Below are 21,456 nucleotides of genomic sequence, written 5' to 3'. Positions count from 1 at the left end.
ATCTAAGGTCCTTATCAAATTTTCCATAGTTGCTGCACCATTTTTAATTCCACCAACAGTGCGTAAGATCTCTTATTTCTCCACATTTCCACCCACACTTATTATTTTCAGTGTTTTTTAAGTAACTATGTTAACAGATGTGAAGTAGTATCTCTCTGTAGCTTTTATTTTCTTTTTCTTAATGGTCAGTGTAATTAAGCATCTTTTCTTATGCTTACTGACTGCATGTAAATCTTTGGACATTCCATCTATTCAAGTCCTTTGCCTATTTTTAAATTATTGTTTGGTTTTGGTTGCTGAGTTTTAGGGGTTCTCTCTATATTCTGAAAATTAATCTACATTCAGATATATGATTTGGAAATGTATCAGTCAGGGTTCTCTAGATGGACAGAATCAACAGGAAGTATGATTAGAAAATGAATTTATTAGATTGGTTTATACAATCAGAAGCTAGATAGTCCACAGTGGCAGTCTGCAAGCTGGAGGGCTGGAGGAACAAGTAGCTGCACAATCCAAGAGGCTGAAGCCCCGGAATACGAGGGATCAAGAATGCAACCCTGGTCTGAGACCAAAGGCTTCTGGGAACTCCCTGGAGAATCACTGGCAGAGTCCACTTTGGAAGAGTGAAGGAGCAAGAGTCTGATATCTTCAGGCAATCCAAGCAGCAGTCAAGAACCTATTCAAGAAGAATGAGCTTCAGTCTGTTGTTGCTTCCTTGTTCTTCCATCTTTATTCCAACCAAGCCACTATCCTATTGGATGGTACTGCCCAGGCTTAGGGAGGGTATCCACTTCAGTTGGCTATGATACATGTCAATCATTCCTAGACACACCCTCATTGACACACCCAGAAACCCCTTAATCTTTGGCATTTCTTAATCCGTTCAAGTTGACAATTCAAAATAACCCTTACAGGAAATATTTCTCCCATTCTCTTGATTGCTTTTTTTAAAAAATCTGTTTGTTATATTTTGATGCACAGATTTTTTTTTTCAGTTTTTATGAAGTTCAACTTGTGTATTGTTTCCTTTGTCACCTGTGTTTTTGGTATCTCATCCAAGAAATCATTGCCAAGTTTAATGTGAAATTTTATGCCCTCTTTTTTTTTCTAAAAGCTTATTTTTTTGGTCTTACACTTTTTTATCCATTCTGAATTAATGTTTGCATATGGTGTTAGGTAAATGACCAATTTCATTCTTTTTTATGTGGATGTCCACTTTTCTCAACAAAGTTGACTGAAAAGACTGTTCTTTTCCCCATTGAGTGTTCTTGGCAACCTTTCAAAAATCACTTGACCACATATGCAGGGATTTATTTCTGAGCTTTCTATTTATTCCATTGGTTCACACAACTGCCTTTATACCAGTGCTACACTGTTTTGATTACTATAGTGTTATCGTAAGATCTAAAATCAGGAAGTGTAAGTCTTCAGCTGTGTTCATTTTCAAGATTGGCTAGTCATAGTCCCTTGATATTCCATGTGAATATTAGGATAGGTTTTATATTTCTGCAAAAAAAAAAAAAAGTCTTGAGGTTTAGAAAAAGATCACATTAAATCTATAGGTCACTTTGGGTAGTATCAACATCTTAATATTAAATCTTCCAGTCCATGAATATGGGATGTATTTCTGTTTTATTCTATTGTCAGTACAATTAGTCTTATGATTTCCTTTTCATATTATTCATTGTTAATGTATTGTTCATTGTTAATGTTGACTTTGTGTCCTTTTACTTTCCTGAATTTATATTAATTTAACAGAGTTTTTGTGGAAACTTTGGAGTTTCCTACATGTAAGATTATACCATCTGCAGTCAGAGATATTAGTAATTCTTCCTTTCCAAATTATCTAATTTGGAATTATCCAATTTGTTTTTGATTACCTTTTATTGCTTATTGCTCTGACTAGAACTTGTAGGACTTTGTTGAATAGAAATGGTAAAAGTGGATATTTTTGTCTTGATTCTGAGTTCAGAGGAAGAAATTTCAGTCTTTTGTAATGGAGTTTGAAATTACCTGTGAATTTTTTTGAAGTAGTTTCCTTTTTCATCTAGTTTGATGAGTATGATTTATAACTATTTTTATGCTTTTGTTGTTAAAAATATAAACAAGAATTAAAAGTTGATTTGTGCACCAAAATTACATTGATACAGGTTTGTCAATTTGTTTACCAGAAAACTTTATATTTTCATATGGCTTCACATTGCTAAGTAGTTAGCATCCTTTGGTTTCAACTTGGAGAATTCCCATTAGCGCTTCTTGTAGGACAAGTCTAGAGGTAATGAACTCTTTCAGCTCTTGTTTATCAGGGAAAGTCTTCATTTCTCCTTCATTTTTGAAGGACATCCTTGCCATATGGATTATTCTCGGTTGACAGTTTTTCTTCTTTCAGCAATTTTGAAGATATCATCCCACTACCTTCTGGCCTGTAGTTTCTGCTGAGAAATCTGCTGATAATATTACAGAAGGCTCCTTGTATGTTCTGAGGTTTTCTCTAATGCTCCTGTCAAGATTCTCCATGTAGGTCTTTTTTTTTTTTACAAATATTTTTGGTTGTTAATGAACACAATACCTTTATTTAATTTATTTATTTTTATGTGGTGCTGAGGATCAAACCCAGTGCCTCACATGTGCCAGGCAAGCTCTCTGCCACAGAGCTACAGCCCCCAGCCCTCCATGTAGGTCTTTTAGATTTAGCCTAGTTGAACCTCTTAAATCTCTATAGCCCTTTATTTCTTCAATTCCGGGGAAATTTTAGCTATTATTTTTTCAAATAAATTTCTCCTCTTTCTCTTTCTCTTCTCCTTCTAGAACTCCCATGATTCCTAATTGGATCAATTGATAGTCTCCTGTGAGTTCTCTTCATTTTTCTTCATTCTTTATTCTTTTGATCTTCTGATTGATAAGTTCAAATGACTTATCCTCAAACTTAGTAATCCTTTGTTCACTTGATTAAATCTGATAATGAACCCCTTAAATTCAATTATTATATTTTTCAACTCCAGAATTTGTTTGGTTCTTTTTATAGTTTTCTTTGTTGCTATTCTTAGCCTATTCATGCATCATTTTCCAAATGTCATTGCTATTCTCTTTTATCTAACTGAGCATCTTGTGGGGGTTACTAGGGATTGATACCAGGGGCACTTTACCACTGAGTTATAGTCCCACTCTTTTTATTCTTTTATTTTGAGACAGGGTTTTGGTAAATTGCTGAGAATCTTTCCAAGGCTGACCTCCAAAGTCCTGTCTCAGCTTTTGGAGTCACTGGGATTACAGGAATGTACCACTGAAACTGTCCCCGACTGAGCTGTTAGGGGCCAGGCTACATGGGCAATGACCAGATGGACTCGGTTTTACCCTGAGACTCCATATCATATAAGAAATGCTCCTTCCCTAGAAAAGCCCCACCTGTGAACCCATTAATAATTACCTAGCACAACATACTTGGCAACACAAAATAGAAATTCTTATACAATGTAAAATTGTTCTCTTTGGTTTCCATTTCTCTTGGGCAATGTACCTCATTGGAGACTGATTTTCTAGACGTTAGTTACCATTCTCTAACTTGTACTGAAATAGGGTCATTTTGACCCACTTCCCTTCTGCTTGCTTGCTGCCATGCCAACCTGGAAAGTCCCATGGGAAATACCAATGTACCCATTGCATTGTCTCACTATCTGCCCAATTCAGCTTCTGTACCTGCTTGCTTGCAGCTACATCAACTCAGATGTGGATTTTGCAGTTGTTGCCTTTAAATATCCTAAAATGCTCAGGCTCAGGGCTGTTCCTTGCAGAGACACTGGTCAGAGGAGTCACTGGTCGGCCAGCTAAATAAAGACTCTTCAATTTTTGCAAAACTGGGACTTGGTGTGTTTTTTGAGCAACCTGCCCCATAATAGAGGATCTTTTTTTTCTTCCCACGTTTTTTTTATTGGTGCATTATAGTTGTACATACTGATGGTATTTGTTGTTACATATTCTTTTGTGCACACAATACACAATATAACAACATAATCTGACCAATATCACTCCCTTGCACTTCCCCCCTCCATCCCTATCTTCCACCCTAAGGCCTTTTTCTCTACTAATCTCCCCTTGCTTTTCATGCATTCACCCCTCACCTTGCTTTTCCTTTTTCCTCTCTGGCTTTGCATATGAGAAAAGAACATATTACCCTCAACCGTTGGAATTTGACTTATTTCACTTAATATAATGGCCTCTAGTTTCAATCGTTTTCCTACAAATGACATAATTTAATTTTTCTTTATGACTGAGTAAAACTCCATTGTGTATACATACCACATTTTCTTTAACCACTCATCCATTAGCAGACACCTAGGCTAGTTCTATAGTTTAGCTACTGTGAATTGTGCTGCTATAAACATGGATATGCATGTATCACCGTAGTATGATTAGTTTAACTCTTTAAGATAAATACAGAGGAGTGGTATATCTGGGTCATATGGTAGTTCCATGCCTAGTCTTTTAAGGAATCCCATACTGATTTCCTCAGTGGTTAAATTAATTTATAATCCCACCAAAAGTGGAAAAGTTTTGCTTTTCTCCATATCCTCTCTAGCATTTACTATCTTTTGTATTCTTGATGACTACCATTGTGATTGCTGTGAGATGAAATCTCAGTGTAGTTTTGATTTGCATTTTCCTAATTGCTAATTATATGGAACATTTTTTTCACATACTTTTTGGCCATTTGTATTTCTTCTTTTGAAAAGTGTTTGTTTAATTAATTTGCCCATTTATTAATTGGGTTATTTGATTTTTTGATGTAAAGTTTTTAGAGTTCTTTATATATTCCAGATATTAATCCTCTGTGAGAGAGTAAGTAGCAAAGATTTTCTCCCATTCTGTAGGCTCTATTTTCTGTTTCTTTTTTTTTTTCTGTACAGAAGCTTTTTAATTTGATGATATCTCATTTACAAATTCTTGGCATTGTTTCCTGAGCTTTAGGGGTACTATTGAGAAAGACATTGCCTGTGCCTATATGCTGGAGTGTTGACCCTATGTTTTCTTCTAGGAGTTGCATAGTTTCTGGTCTAATTTCAAAGTCTTTGATTCATTTTGAGTTGTTTTTTGTGCATGGTGAGAAATATGTTTAGTTTAGTTTCATCCTTCTACATATGGATAACCAGTTTTCCCAGCACCATTTGTTTAAAAGGCTGTATTTGTTTCCAATAGATGTTTTGGGCACCTTTGTCAAGGATCAGGTGACTGTAGATGTGCAGGTTTATCTCTGTGTCTTTTATTCTGTACCATTGGTCTATGTGTCTGTTTTTATGCCAGTACTATGCAGATTTTGATACTACAGCTCTGTAGTGTAACTTGAAGTCAGGTATTGTGATGCCTTGAGCATTGCTTTTTTGAATTATAATTGCTCTAGCTATTCTGGGACTTCTACTCTTCCAAATAAATTTAGGTCTTTTTTTTTTTTTTCAGTTCTCTGAAGACTCTGACTGAGCATTTTTAAAACAATCAACAGTTATTTTAAACTATCAGTAATCTGGAGATTTGCATGTCTTTAGGGTCAGTTTCTGTTGACATATTGTTTCTTTGAGTGAGCCATATTTCCTTGTTTCTTTGTATGCCTTGTGGTCTTTTATTAAATAAATAGCCCTCTCCCACAGACTTTATGGACTGGCTTCATGCAGGAAAAGATCTTTACTGATCAGATGGTTAGAAGTTATTGGACCTCTCAAACATTTCTTAAGCATGCATCTTCTCTGGGCTTGTGAATATGTTTTTCACCCCAATGTATTTGACTGATTTTAGTGATTTTTAATTTTTGTAAAGGCTTGTCTCTACTTCTTATTGGGAATTTTCAGATTCTATTTCTATTGTATTTCTTTTACCCATAATCTCTTGCTTCTCTGATGGCTATCTATGGAATTGCAAACCCCTGCTATTAAAATGCCATAGTTCTTGCCTCTATTTTCAGTATGACCTCCAATCTGGTATTATCTATAAACCATAAAAGAAACATTTGATAAAACTGGAATCCATAAAAAATTAGAACTTCTGCTGTTCAAAAAAATTCTGTTAAATGGAAGAATCTTTCAACATGGTGAATTTTATGTTTTATATGTTTTAACACAATAAAAACTTAGAAGACAAGAAAAAGACAAGTCAAGTCATAGACTAAGAGAATATGTGCAAGACAAATATCAGCTGAAGGACTTTTTTCAGAATATAAATAAAACCTCTCAAAACTCAATAATAAGGAAACATAGAACTCAAAGAAATATAAAATATTTGAACAATTCACTAAGAAGATAAATTGAAAGCAAATAAACAAATGAAAAGATAACCAATATCCTCAAGGAAATACAAACAAAAACCACAATGAGATACCACTTCATATTTATTAAAATGGTAGAATTTTTTAAAAGAATGAGGAATAAAGGGAATGCAAAGTAATTTAATCAATTTGGAAAATAGCGACACAGATTCTTTAATCTCACCTATTATATGGCCCAGTATATCCATTCTTAGCAAAATTGAAATGCATGGTTTAAGTAAAAATGTGCACATAAATGTTATACTGACTATATTCATAAACATCAAAAACTTGAAATAACCCAAAAGTTTTTCAATAGGTAAACGGAGAGCTAAAATGATTAATCCATATAATAACTCATTGATAAAATGAAATGATGACTGGTTCCTACAATATGTGTCAATCTCATGTGCATTATGCTAAGTGAACAAAAGCCAGACTCAAAGGAAATAGAATTTTCTTTCCATGATTCCATTTATATGACACAAACAGGCCAATATTTTCTGTACTTAAGTTTAGGGAGGGTAGACTATGAAGTGGCATTTTGGTGCTTATATGACTATATGCATTTGTCAAAGCTCATAGAATTATACACTAAAAACAGTGAATTTTACTTTATGTAAATTATACCTCAGTAAACCACACACACACACATACACACACACACACACCATACATATAGACATTTACATATATTAGAATTTTTTTACATCCTTGCCAGGACTTAGTAATATTGTTTTTAAAATTCTAGTTATTCTAATAAGTTTTCATTTTCCTAAGTACTAGTGATATGGATCATGTTTTTACATGCTTATACAGCTGCTTCTCAACTTACTATAGGTTGTATGCCAACAAGCTAAAAATATAGTAAGTCGAAGATGCATTTAACACCCTTAACCAACCAAACATCATAGCTTAGTAACATGCAATACACTGTGGACTTTTGATTGTTTGCCCTCATGATTATATGACTGAATGGGAGCTGCAGCTCACTCATACTGCCCAGCATCATGAGAAAGTTCCATACTATATATTGCTAGCCTTGGGAAAAAAATATATCCAAAATAAATATCACTTTTGCATCATTATACCATTGAAAAATCATAGGTTGAATCATGATAGTCAAGGACTCATTGACCTATATGCTTATGTGCCTCATAGAACTGTCATATGTAGTCCCTAGTGAATGTAACACTCAACAAATTGTATTGGGGTCTCAATCTGGGCAACTGGTCATGGCTGCCTACATTGTAAGGGTTATGGAGACACAGTAGGCCTGACCTGAAACTTCCTGGCTACCAGGGTGCTGCTCCCTGTGCCAGCCTCTGTTGCTTACTGTTCTCAACTCCTGACTTCATTCCTCCAAGAGGAAGAACTGCCACAGTCTGGCTAGGCACAAAATCACGAGCCACTCAAGCAGAAACAAACTTTATTTTTGAAATTGCTGCCAGTGTCCCGACATTCCCGGAAAGATTGCTGATCTAGGCACACGGCTTTTCCCGGATCCCAAGAGGAAGTTCCTCCTCTGGAAATCCCTCCTACCGCACTTCCCCAACCAATGGGAACTCTCCAGGAGTCCCATAGCAGGCCAAGGTGGACAGCAGGAGTCCAATATCCATATGAATGCAAATCTTAACATAATCATATCATCTCAATGGCTAGCTGGCGTTACCTTTCAACCAAAAATGCCATGCATCATATTACTTGGCTGTGGTTCTTAGCAAAGAACAAGCCCTACAAAATTTCATACAGAAAGAAAAAAAAAAAGGAGAAAAAAATGCTCCCATTCCAGAGTTGTATGCTGAAAGTTTCTTCGTGATAGTACAGTTGACCATGTTCCAGTGGAAAAAACCAACCAGTTTCTGGAGAATTGCTTCCAGAGATCGGGAGAAGGACTTGGAGCTACTTTTATCCTTATAAATATTATTGAATGGCAAGGTGTTGTAATTTGCTTTGAACTTTATGAGGCTTGAATCTACTAGATCCAAGTGGTCACATTAGAGAAATGACTGAATGGTAGCTTGCTATACTTACAAGATGCCCTGCCTGGGTTTAAATATGAAGCCAGGAGTCAAGAACTTCCTGTTAATAAGCTGAAAATAAAAATGAAAGCTAAGCCCTGGTCCAAAAGCTGGAAATGTCCAGATTTTAATTTTAAAGGAATCAGATTTGATCTTTATTTAACCAAAGAACAAATAAAAGAAGCTCAGAAGTGGAGTCAGCCATGGCCTGGATTTTCTATGATGAAGGAATATGATACTTTGGAGCTGCAATAAGGGAAGAAATTGAAGCATCAAAAAGTCCTGATTCTGAGAATGAAGTTGGTTACATGCAGAGGATGTATTGAATCTCAGAGGATTTATTTTAACACCAATTTAATTTCATTTATAAAACATAATCATTAAATGAACTAAGCATTTCTTACAAAATTGTATATGAATTTGGAGTGCATAGCAGTCAAGAAATTTTTCATAGAAAAGGCAATATTTGAGCTGAGACTATAAAGAAGACAGATGTTAGAGGTGTAAGAAATTGGGATGGTGTCATTAGAGTAGACAGGCTATGGGACTCCAGATCCAGAATCAAAATAGTATAAGGCACACAGGAGAATACTGAGGTACATTTGAAAAATGTCAGGTGGTCAGTTACAGGATAACTATGGACAGTAAATAGTGATAAACATAATAAATTTGGCTTATACGAGGGAAGTCTTAAAGATTGAATTAAACATAGTGACTCTCTCCCAGAAGGTTTTCAAATAGTCTTTCATCTGAGAGTTTGTGAGCAGTAGCAATACACATTCAGAGCTTTGTTTTACACATGGAAAGAGATGAAGGGACACCACTTGAGACCATTCCCTTGGGGAAATGTGTAATATTCTAAGAGGGATGATGGAGAATCTCTCAGAGGGAAAGGCCAGTACAAGGTATCAGAGCTCAATTGGGATAAAAAGGGCACCCTCACAAAAGACATCTTGGCACAATGTGTTGGAGCCCAGGAGGGATGCAGTGAGCTCCCCTGTGGTTTGGAGGTGGGGCTAGTTAGCATGAAGTGATAGAATTTAGGCTGTATAAGGTGCATATCCACATGGGCAACAGGCCAGCATACAGGGTCAGCCCCAGGTGAGTGAAGCACCTGTCAGTAGGACACAGCAGGGCAGCAGCCTCGTGTGCCCAGATACTGCAGGGGGGAGATATCCATGATGGTGGCAAGGATAGTAGTAATGGGAGATTGGCTACATAAAGAGTTGATCAATATGTACATATGATTATGATCATAGAAGACAAGTTTATTTTCAGAGGGAGGAGTGGAGTGACAAATGCAGAAAAGGAGAAAAGTATAAAGAACTAGTGATACTGGTCTGAACCTGTGGTTTTCCTTACATACAGATATAAAAACTAAGTACAAATAGTGTATTCCCTAGGTCATCTGCTGAAAATATCCGGAGCACTGAAAATCTAGTAGTAATAAGCACACCTAGAATCCAGTTCTTGGTACCTAAATACCATTCTTTGATAAAAGGTACCAAGGGACCTTATGGAAGTGATTTCTTTCAGGGACACGGCAGGGCAAGTGTAAGATAAGCTTAGGTCTTGTGACAGAAAGTGAGGCCATGCTCAAGTGGTAATGGGTTACTGGTTCACGTCATAGGTACAGAACCATCTTGAAGGGGCTCTGTTGATCAATATCTATGGTGTGGTATAGTACAGATTATAACTAGTTGGCTAAAATAGGAATCCACAATTAAACACTGATATAAATAATAACTTGAAAGTTAAGGAGAAATAGAGTATTTACACAGTCCCAAATGATTAACCACCAAAAAGAAAACATCAATTATACAGGAAAGAAGCAAGACATCACCTTATTAAATAAAGTTAACATTAGTAATGGGACAAGTTGCAATCAATGAGAAACATGCCTTATCACTTCTGTGACTTTCCTGCAAAATATGCATAATTTGTCAAACTATAAGAAAACAATAAACCAGACCAAACTGAGGAGCATTTTACAAAGTAAGAGGTATATGTAATATTCAACTTTGTCGAGGTTATAAAAGTCAAGAAAAAACAGGCACTGTTAAAAAACTGAAAAATACTAACTAGACATGGCAATAAACTGTATTCTTCCACTGAAAAAGATATTGGAACAAGTGGGAAAATTTGCATGGACTCAGGAATAGATTGCAATCACGTATCAACTTTAACTTTCTGGATCTGATGGTTGTATTGTGTTTATGGGGCATCATCTTGGCAACTTATTCTTAAATGAGTCAGAGGAGGAAAGATTTTGTAATGTTTTTACAACCTTCTGTAAATTTGAAGTTGTTCCAAAAATGAAGGCTACCCCAGTGTTGTAACAGGTTCTTGGATGAGCCTCCATGAAAACACAAACATGGAGTTATTTGCCCCGATCTAGGCAAAATGATGCTGATGAGATCTGCAAAACTGGAGACTGAATGAGGAGCAGCAATGGCAGGTGGAGCCTATATGATGTTCAGTCTTCAGCCCTGGATGATTGAGAAGATAGTCACGTAGAAAACAAAGGGAAATAGAAATACGTAAGTCACTAAGATGATTGAGCGAGGGCGAAAATTGGTTTGATTTTGGATATGTTGAAAACGTTGAACAAGCAATTCACAGTCTATTCAGATTCCAGGTGTCCACAGGGATTAGGATGAGATGCTAAACTGTGTGTGTGTGTGTGTGTGTGTGTGTGTTTAAGGAGACCCAAGCAATGGTAGGCTTGGCTTCCTCTAGTTCCACTCCCACTAACTGAATGTGCTGTATTTTCACCATGAATTAGCTTTTTTAAAAACTAGCACTCTGATTGTCCACACCTGTGGGGAATGAGCCTAAATATATAATTCATTATTCTTGGAAGGTCGCCAAAAGCAAAAGCAAAAGCCAGAAACTTCCCAAGCTGTCTCCAGAGCTTAATGTGTTTTCTGCTCACACAAATTCCCCATTGCCAAATGGTCTGTCAACAGCCCAAATAGTCAAAGAGACTAAGTGTGTTTTAGCTACACAGATGTGTCCTTTGATTGCCTTATTATTTAATCCCCCTCTATAAAAGGATCATATGGCCCCAATTCCTTATCTTGGCATTTGAGGCTCTCTCCAAACATAAATTTGTGGCCCCATTTCTTCTCATCTCCCACCTGAGTCCTCCCTCCAGCCAGCCCTGTACCTTTGTAATGGACTGAGCTCACCATCCTCCTTCCTACCTGGGAGACCTCCCTCATCTCCTCTCGTTCTGCCACCTGGGATCCAACTCAGTGTGCACAGGGAAAGCACATTCCAGGTGCTGTGGAGGCAATGAGTTGACGAAGACACAATTTCTATGCTCAAGGAAAATTGCAGTCCCAGCAGAAATGGATAAACCTATAGGAGGGAGGAGGGTCTGCTTTATGACTGCAAATGTGGGTCAGGGGAGGGCATGTGCACCCTGAGATTGGACAGATGCCGCTTTTACGTTTAAGACTTTCAGACATCAAGTCAATCGGTCCCCAGATCTCCATTTACAACTCCTGTTGCCTGATGAGGACACACTGTGTTTTGCCACCCTCATAGTCCCCCATTCTTTAGGCCTCAACTAAAAATAGTATTACCCTCAGAGTGGCCTTTGCTGACTCACTTGTACCACCATCTACAATACAATGAGAAAGTCTGAACTCCCAGTTCCTTTCTTTCTCATCTGGGAAAACAGCCAGCTATACTCCAAAGCTGACTAACACGGACATCGTTTCCTTCAATAATTCAACCAGAGATTCAGAAGTTAGTCATATTGGCTCTGATTCACTTGCCTTGGTACATGGTACATATCTGAACCTATCATTGTAACCACTTGGATGGGTTAAGAATGACTTTAGCCAGACAGGGTCTCACCCTAGAGCTGGTGCTAGGATCAGTTTACCAAAATCTCACAGCTCAGAAATGTTGGATTCCATTGTGAAGGTAAGAAGAAAATCGATGGTGGGAATACAATACACAGAAGTTCACCATGGAAAGTTACCGGCAAAGTCAGAGCTAAAAGCCAGGTCTCCTGTCTCTAGCTCAATGTTAAATCACATTTTGGAAAGGCCAGCTAAGGTTTTGTTGGACCAAGATGTAGTCAATCAAGCTTTGCATTCTAACAATTCTGTCCTCGTTCCGGAGAGTCAATGCTAAATTTATCATCCCGCAGGCAGGGAGAGAGGAATAATTCCAGATTCTGTATCTAGACAGAGATGGGGTACAAGAAGAGAGATTACTGGAGCAAGCTGTAGATCCAAATCAAGCATGAGAAGCAAAGAACCTGTGTAATAATTGTCCTATTTGTGTGGCCAATGGAATAGAATTAGCATAATTGATTTAATCTGCACAATGAGACAGGGCTTCTGAAAAACTGCCCACAAACATATTATAGCAAGACCCATAATTGGTATATTAAATAAAAATAAAGAAAGGATTAAAGATGGAGTTCTTCCAACCTACGTATCCAGAGCAGTCTAACCAAGAGACTGTCTGGTTGCAGCACAGCAGGAAGAAGGATAACTGGTGTTAGTTATTCCAAGGGAGCCATGGTTAGAGCTGGCTTCTTGAGGAATCTGTGTATTATACCTGTGTATATATTTAAAATATTCCCATAGAATACACTTTATTTCATTCCCATAGAATACACTTTATTCCATTCCCATAGAATACACTTTATTCCATTCCCATAGAATACACTTTATTCCAAACAACATACCATTGAAGATATGCCCATTTCTTGGTTTAACCATCCCCCAATTTTTCATCTGATAATCTTCTTGGCATTTTCCCCAGTTCCATAAGTATAGCTCTTCTTAGCATATAATACTGTCACCCAATAAGCAGGAATGACTCATGAGTATTTTGACAATCCCACCTCCATTCTTTTAAAATGTTCTCCTAGAGAAAATAGAGAGTTACAGGATGGTTCTAGTTTGGTGAGGATCCCTTCTTGACAACGTGGTCCAGAAGAAGGAAAATTCAAATCCTTGGTGAGGTTCTCCATAACCTGGTTCTAGCCCATATTATAATTTCAGCATCTCATTTCTTCTCTTCAGTCCCCACTGCAAGAAACCTGGAACAAAGTGGTTTTCCACATGATTTCTATGCTTGTCTGGTGTACTGCCTTACAAATATTCCCCTTTGCCTTCCCACACATCCATGGGCTGGATTCTGATGTGACTTCTAGATTAGCCCTCGACCTTCTTGGTGAAACCTTTGATTCCTGACAAGAGGAAATGACCCCCAGTCCCTTTAGACCCTGCCTCATTTTGCTTCTCTCCCTTAGCCCACTCCCTCCACATCTTATCATGATTTGTGCATCTGTCTTACCCTTCAAATAAATCTCTGAATTTCCAAAGCAGAAATCATAGGGGATTTATGTCTCAGATTCCCATGATGCTTTGCCTAAATTGATTTGTTGATGAAAATGCATAGGGCAGGAGCTGAGTATATTTTATTAATATTGGCATCTTGAACAAGTGCAGTTAAATATCTCATAAAGGCTTTGAGGGTAAGAAAACACTTGGTATCCAAGGTTCATGAGACTCCCTAAAACCTTCCTTTCATTGCGCCAGCTCTGAATCTTTCACTGTGGAGACTATTTGTCATCCTCAGCCCAGAGGATACTTCACTTATTGAATTACTGTGACCCTGGGCAGTTACTAATCTATGAGGCAATTTCAGGCCAACATTATTGGTGGCACTAATCATGTGTAAAAGCATTTGTGAGGTGACCTCCAGCTAGTAACGTGCCCTGGATTGGGACAATCCCAGGAAAGTAATCTAGATTAGAAAAATAGACTCTGAGGCCACCAGTCATAGAATTAGGTTCTGATACTAATTATCACTTTGGGGGGGGCTAGTTTGCTTCTATACCCTGTCACCCCAGGATTCTAACTCCCCAAACTACCCTGCCCCTGTCCAACAGCATTGTAGATCTTCCAGAAGTCACGGGCACACAGGAAGATCTGAAGACAAAACTTATTAATAACTCATATGTGTCATTAAGGAACAAAGTTGAATGTGGTATCCTGTTAACTGCCAATAATATGGATTTGAGAATTAGGATCCAAGATTTGAAACCGACCTCCTTGGTTAAGATATTTTGAACAAGTTTTCTGACCTCTCTGAGCCTCTCTCAATGAACTCATTTGTAAAGCAAATTAAAGCTGCCATGTCTATCACATAGAGTTGTCTTGAAAATGAAGTGAAATCATGCAAGAAAAGCTCCTAGCATGGTACCTGGCACATGGTAGTATTAAAAAAAAATGTTGGCTGTTATTTTTATCAATTTTATCATCATTATTAGTGAAGTTTTGGGTGATAAAATTCCAAGATTAACAGCTGAAAGGAGCATCGTACAGACTGGACCTCCATCATTGGAACTCAAACACTCATAAGACATCAAGGCTCCTCTTCTGCCTGCAGGAATCTCTGTTCTCACACATCCTTTGGAAGAATGTTTGTCATCTAGATCTTTCTTTCATAAGTCCCAAGAATCACCGCTATAAAAACCAGCTGGAAAATATGGGGAGACTGGATTCAGATCAATGCAACAGAACTTTCTACAGGACCTATCTCTACATGAAATAGGTTGTCTCTGGAGGTAGTGAACTTCCCATCACAGGAGACATTCAGGGAAAAGCTGGATGAACACTTTTGGGGAATTTTGTGAAATAATTTCCAGGTATCATATTCAGGATTGAACCAGAAGAACTTTGAGGACTTGATTGACCCTAGGACTCTATGCTACCATTATCTCTTCTTTCTTTATTTTTAGCCCTTTCTTACAGAAAAAAAATAATGTAACATTGAAAAATATCCAAAACAATCCCTGTGGCTGGAGACCCACTTTGAACAGCACAGAACTGGCAAAGCAGACATCCCTAAACTGCCATCTTTGGTTAATGGTAAAAGAATTTCTAACAAATACACTATCAAAACATACAGAACTCATACTTGAGAAGTCAAAGCAAATTATAGTTGGTAAACTATTATTTTAAAAATACTTTTGTGTACCTTGAGTTGAATTCAGTTCAGGAACAAAATGTATCAGAAAATGCCTGCTTTCCAGTTTTGGATACGTCATATCATCTGGCTTTAGAGTGTGTCATTTTCCTTCTAGGAAGGATAGACTCTCATTTTAGTCAAATAGCACCTTCTAGGAAGGATAGACTCTCATTTTAGTCAAAGAGCACTTAATAGATGCTGTCTAGTAAGAGAACTGGTCTTTGTCCTGGGCTTCCAACAAGAAGATTCTAACATCCTTGGAATTCTTTGATTGACTGGAATACCTTTGTTATGCTAATAAGGTGACTCATGGTAGACCTTTAAATTTCTTCAGGATGAGAGCTGGTCACTAGAAACACTAACCAAGTGATTCAAGAATTGGGACTTTGGCTCAGACCAGCTTCTTGGGAGAGGAACAAGGCTGAAGAGTGAGTTCAATCACATGGCCAATGACTTATTCAATGTAGGTCTATGCAATGAAGCTCCAATAAAAACTCTGGGTTCAGTGCATCTTCTTGGTTGGTGAACCTATTGATGTGCCAGGAAATGACACATCTTTCTCTAGAAGAGGACATGTAAGCTCTTTATTTAAGGTTGTCCGTAGACTTGTGCTGTGTTATGTCCTTTATAATAAAATTATAATCATAAATATAATGTTTTCCTGTGTTCTAGTGAATTACTAAACCTATTAGAGTCATGAACAACCCTGAATTTATAACCAGTTCTCTAGAAGTTCTGCTGGTATCTGAAATAAGTACAGTCTTGTAAAGGGTTGAGCCCTTAAACCTGTGGAAGCTAATTCTAATTCCAGAATAGAATCACAATATCCCAAGATGGAATTGAGATAGCAGACACCATAATGTAAGTTATTTCACTGAATAGGGTATATCTTGGCTCTTGTTTCTTAGTTTGGGCTACCAAATATTGACAAGGATATGGGAATACCTAGATTACAGGCCAGGAATGTAACTCTTGGAAGGTAATAGGTGCAATCATATGGGAAGAAAATGTGCTAGTAGAGGATTGTAGGGAACCTGTAGGTTCTTGAGAGGACCCTTCACCAGAGGCAAGAGGACACAGGCAGCAAGATTAAGGTCTGTTCATGGAAATTCAGGAAGGAGTGGGAATATGGGGCCAAGAGGGATATTTTTGGTCCTCTTTGACTTATCTTATAAATTTATAAGATCGTCATTGTTACTCTGCTTTTACAGATGAGAAAAAAAAATGAGACCCAAAGAGGTTGAGTAATAAGATAACTCTTGTAAGGAACAGAGCTAGGATTTTTAAAACTCACATCTTTTTTACTTTAAACCACTTGCCCTGTGCAATATACGCCATACTGCTCTTCACTGTAGGGGTCACTGATCACTCTGTAATGGGAAGCCTGAGCAGGAGACTGGAACAGGCCCCTCAGCCAAGACTAGGGAACAGGTCTTCAGTGGTGAGAGAGTAGGGCCTGGGGAGGATTTTCTGAAGAAACTGAAGCATGTGGCATGGTTATAACAAATGGAATTCACACATGAAGGTACAATGCTATAGCTGGAAAGGAGGGAAGTCACAGAACACAAGCCCAAAAAAAGCAGAGTCAAACCAACAGTTTCTCAGGAGTCTAGAAATGGAACATTCTGAATTCCTCCTGTTAGAAATCAGCTCCATAGTCCTAGCCACGGCGCTGCAAGTCTATGGAGATGGGGAGGGGCCATAAAACGAGGTCATTGGTCTAAAAGAAGCAGATAACATGAGTCAAGGAGTAGTAAGTCCTCTCATTGTGATAAAGCCTAAATGCAGCTTGATGGATAAGAAATCTTTTTTAAAATAAAGGGGACCCCACACCCCCCCAAAAAAAGTTTTCATGGTTTACCAATGTGTCATCCCAAGATGAATGAGAAGTATATTCATTCAGGAAAAAGTAAAACTGAGCTGATTTTTTACTTCAGAGATGTTCCATTGTTTTCTGAATTCCAACAAGAAGCAAATGTACTGTCATTAAGACAGGAAGACAGACAGAAATGGAAGACCAATGGAAGTTATGAGAAGAAGACAAGAGACTGGTCTAACTTTCCCTTGTTATTAACCTTTTAGTTTTATCAGATTCTAACATCACTTGATCCAGTTTTGCAATAACTCTCATCATCATCAAAGAACTGTAAAGGGATTTTTATTTATGTGAATTTAAACTAAAGATTAAGTTGCCCTTATCCTCGGGGTTTCATAAAAATTTGAATCTGGACACTTATCTGATAGATAGTAAAACTATGGACTCGTTGGATTCCCTTCCAGTTCTATGATTCTCAACCTTTTTTTCAACATTTAACCTTGTTTTTTTTTAAGAGAGAGAGAGAGAGAGAGAGAGAGAGAGAGAGAGAGAGAGAGAGAGAGAGAGAGAGGAGAGAATTTTAATATTTATTTTTTAGTATTTGGCTGTCACAACATCTTTGTATGTATGTGGTGCTGGGGCTCGAACCCAGGCCGCACGCATGCCAGGCAAGCGCACTACCACTTGAGCCACATCCCCAGCCCCCTTAACCTTGTTTTTTAATTGTGGCATTTATTGCATATACACAAAAGCACACTACCAGATTTTCTAATTCTTCTTGTGTCAGTTTTAGTAAATGACCTTTGTTCAGGAACTTGTCCATTTTATCTATAAACATTTTTTGTCTGTAGCATTTGAAGTGATGCCTCCTTCCCTCATTCCTGATTATTTGGGCAATCCTGGTTTTACTGATCAGCCTCAGTACGGTATCAAATGTTTTTTAATATTTTAATATCATTTCGTTAATTTCTCTCATGTTTATTATTTCTCTTCTTTTACTTCCTTTTTAACTTAACTCTCAGTTTAACTTACTATTCTCATTCCAGTTCATGAGATGGATGTTTAACTCATTCGTTATCAGTCTTTCTTCTTTTTTTAATATTTGAAATTACCATTTTATCTCTAGACACAACTTCAGCAATATCTCACAGGCAAACTTTATCCACATTCCATAGACCAGTTTTAATTTTCAGTCAGTTCAAAGAATTTCTAATTTCAAATGAGACATCTTCATTCATCCAAGATCAGCATTACCATAGGTATCATAGAAGTATATTTCTTAATTTCTTAATATATAAAGATACTTGTTGAATCATTGTAATTGATTTACAACTGAGGTGTCTTGAGTCTCAGAACACATCCTCTATTATTTCAATGCTTTCAAATTTATCAACACTTGTTTGAAGGCCCATTAATGCAAGCAAATTACTGAAAATGGCAAATTATTGCAAATGGTTCATGTGTAGTTGAAAAGGAAAAAATATTCTGCTGTTATTGAGTGTGTGTTTTGCTCTTCATAAAACAAGGGTTACTAAAATATTTTCTATTCTCATTGATTTTTTGCCTGCCTTTTCAAGCAGTCCCAGAAGGAAAGATATTTTTTTAAATTCCCCATTATAATTGTAAATTTTCATTTCTTTTTGTAGCTCTGTTATTTTTGAGTTATACATTTTGAAGCAACATACTTAGGCGCATACAAATTTGGAACTGTGATATCTTTCTGGTGATTTGAAAATATTATCATGTTGAGGTACATCTCTAGTGCTTTTACTATGTCTTATTGCATGGTTTTTTGAAGTGACTGTTCAGGGATTACAGTAAATATACATTCTGTTTTCATTATTCATGGATCTTGAATTTGTGAATTCACCTACTCATTAAAATTATTTTATAACCATAAAATCAATACCTGTGGCACGTTTGTGGTCATTTGCAGATATACACGGGAAAGTGAAAAGTTTGATTCACCCAATGTGCGTGTTCCCAGCTGGGGTTGAACTTTCTTATTTCAGCTTCCACAATAGAACCACATGTTCTTTTCACAGTCTATCTAGTGGCACATATTTCACATTTTTGTGCCTTTTGGGGCAAATTCAAAATGTTAAATGGCCCCTAAATATAATCCTAAAGTGATATCTAGTGTTTCTAACCACACACACACAAACACACAAACACACACACAAACACACACAAAAGCTGTCATGTGTCTTAGACAGAAAATGTGTTAAATAAGCTTCATTCATGAACAAGTTAAAATACTATTGGCTGTGAGTTCAATGTCAGTGAATCAACAGTGTATATGAAATAAAAAGTCTTTAAATAGAAACACATATAAAACAAGTATATTGGCCACTTGATAAAAATGTGACCAGAGGCTCACAGGAACCTAACCCTGCATTTCCTCTAAGAGCATGGCTCGATATTTGCTATTCAGTATTTGATGAGATTTTATAGAACAGAACCACTGTAAATAACAAGAATCGCCATACTTTCCACTGATACTTAGAAGTAATAGTTATCACTTCATTTGGAATATAGAAACTTTACCACCATGTAAGTCCCTTTGTTCTCTTTATCTTGTGATTGTCATAAGTAGTGTGTGTGTGTGTGTGTGTGTGTGTGTGTGTGTGTGTGTGTGTGAAATTTTACTAGAGGATGTTATAAGTTTTACTTTAAATCCTTATGTATATCTTATCTTAAAAATTTAAAGAGGAAAAAACAGCCTAGTATATTTGTTAACAAGACAAATTAAGCTTCCTTAACCTTGAACCTTGTTAAGCTTCCTTCAACCTTGAATTTCCAGTGTCCCTTTATCATTTCTCTTCCATTCAAGAAAACTTGTTTAAGCACATCCTTTACGGTAGGCATGCTGGCAGTAGATTATCTTCATTTTCCCTCACCCAACAATGCCCTTTTTTCATCTTGTTTTCTAAAAGTATTTTCACTAGATATGGAATTCTGGGTCTTAGAGCACTTTTAAAACCTTGTTCCACTGCCTTATGGCCTTCATAGATTCTGAAGAGAAATCTACGTTCCACTTGCTTTCCTTTAAGTAATGTCTGTTTTTCTCTGTTTTCACAGCTTTTTCTTTGTCTTTGGTTTTCAGCAGTCTGACTGCGATGTGTTTGCATGTAGATTTCTTTGAGTTTACCTTGTTTGAAATTTGCTAAGTATCTTAAATCTGTAAGTTTACATCTTTTTCCAAATTTGGAAAGTTGTCAGCCATTATTTCTTCAAATATATTTCACACACAATTCTTCTCTTCTTCAGAAACCTCAGTGACATAAACATTAGGCTTTTTGATATTGCCTCATGGGTAATTTTATTTTTCAGTATTTCTCGCTCTGCTTTTTAGACTTGCTAGTCTCGTCAAGTTCACTGATCTGTCATCTCCATTCTGCTTAGGATATTTTATTTGAATTATTGTTTTATTTGAATTATTGTTTTTTTAAATATTTACACAGTTTTTCTAAATAGTTATAAAACTTCCATTTGGTTTTTTTCTTTTATTTTTAACTGATACATAATTGATGTACATATTTATAAGATATAGTATAATATCATGATACAAGTATACATTGTATAATAATCCAATCAGGTACAGCCATTATGGAAAACAATATGAAGGTTTCTCAAATAATTAAAACTGGGACTACTTTATGATCCAGCAATCCTACTATTTGGTCTATATCCAAAGAAAAAGAAATAACTATGTTGAAAATCTATCTACCTTCCATTTTTATTACAACATTATTCACAATAGCCAAGATACAGAATCAACCTAAGTGTTTATTAGTAGATGAATGGATTAAGAAAATGTGAGATACACACACACACACACACACACACACACACACTCTCACACATACACACACACAATGGATTACTATCGAGCCATTAAAAAGAATGTGATCACTTCAAGTAACAGATACACCTGGAAGACATTGTGAGTGGAATAAGCCAGGCACAGAAAAACAAATGCTGCATCATCTCACTCTCATGTGGAATCTAAAGAAGTCTTTTCTTTTCTTTAATAGCTGAAACTTTCCATTTATTTCCAGAGCCTTCCTCCTTACTTTGTGGAGCATGGTTTTAATAGCAGCTTTGAAGACTGTCTAATTCTAACATCAGCATCATCTTAGAGATGGTATCTTTCATCACCTTTCTCCTTGAATGTTGTTTTCATATTTCTGGTATTTTGAATACAAATTTACAGATAATCTTAGGTTGTATACTGGGCATTTTGAATATTATGTTAAGAGATCCCCCTGTCCTGTTTAAATCCTATGAGGAATGTTTATATGTTGTTTGTTCATGTTTAGGAA

This window comes from Ictidomys tridecemlineatus, chromosome 15 (genome assembly GCF_052094955.1).
Source record: "Ictidomys tridecemlineatus isolate mIctTri1 chromosome 15, mIctTri1.hap1, whole genome shotgun sequence".
NCBI lineage: Eukaryota > Metazoa > Chordata > Mammalia > Rodentia > Sciuridae > Ictidomys > Ictidomys tridecemlineatus.
Note: the sequence above shows the minus strand (reverse complement) of the source record.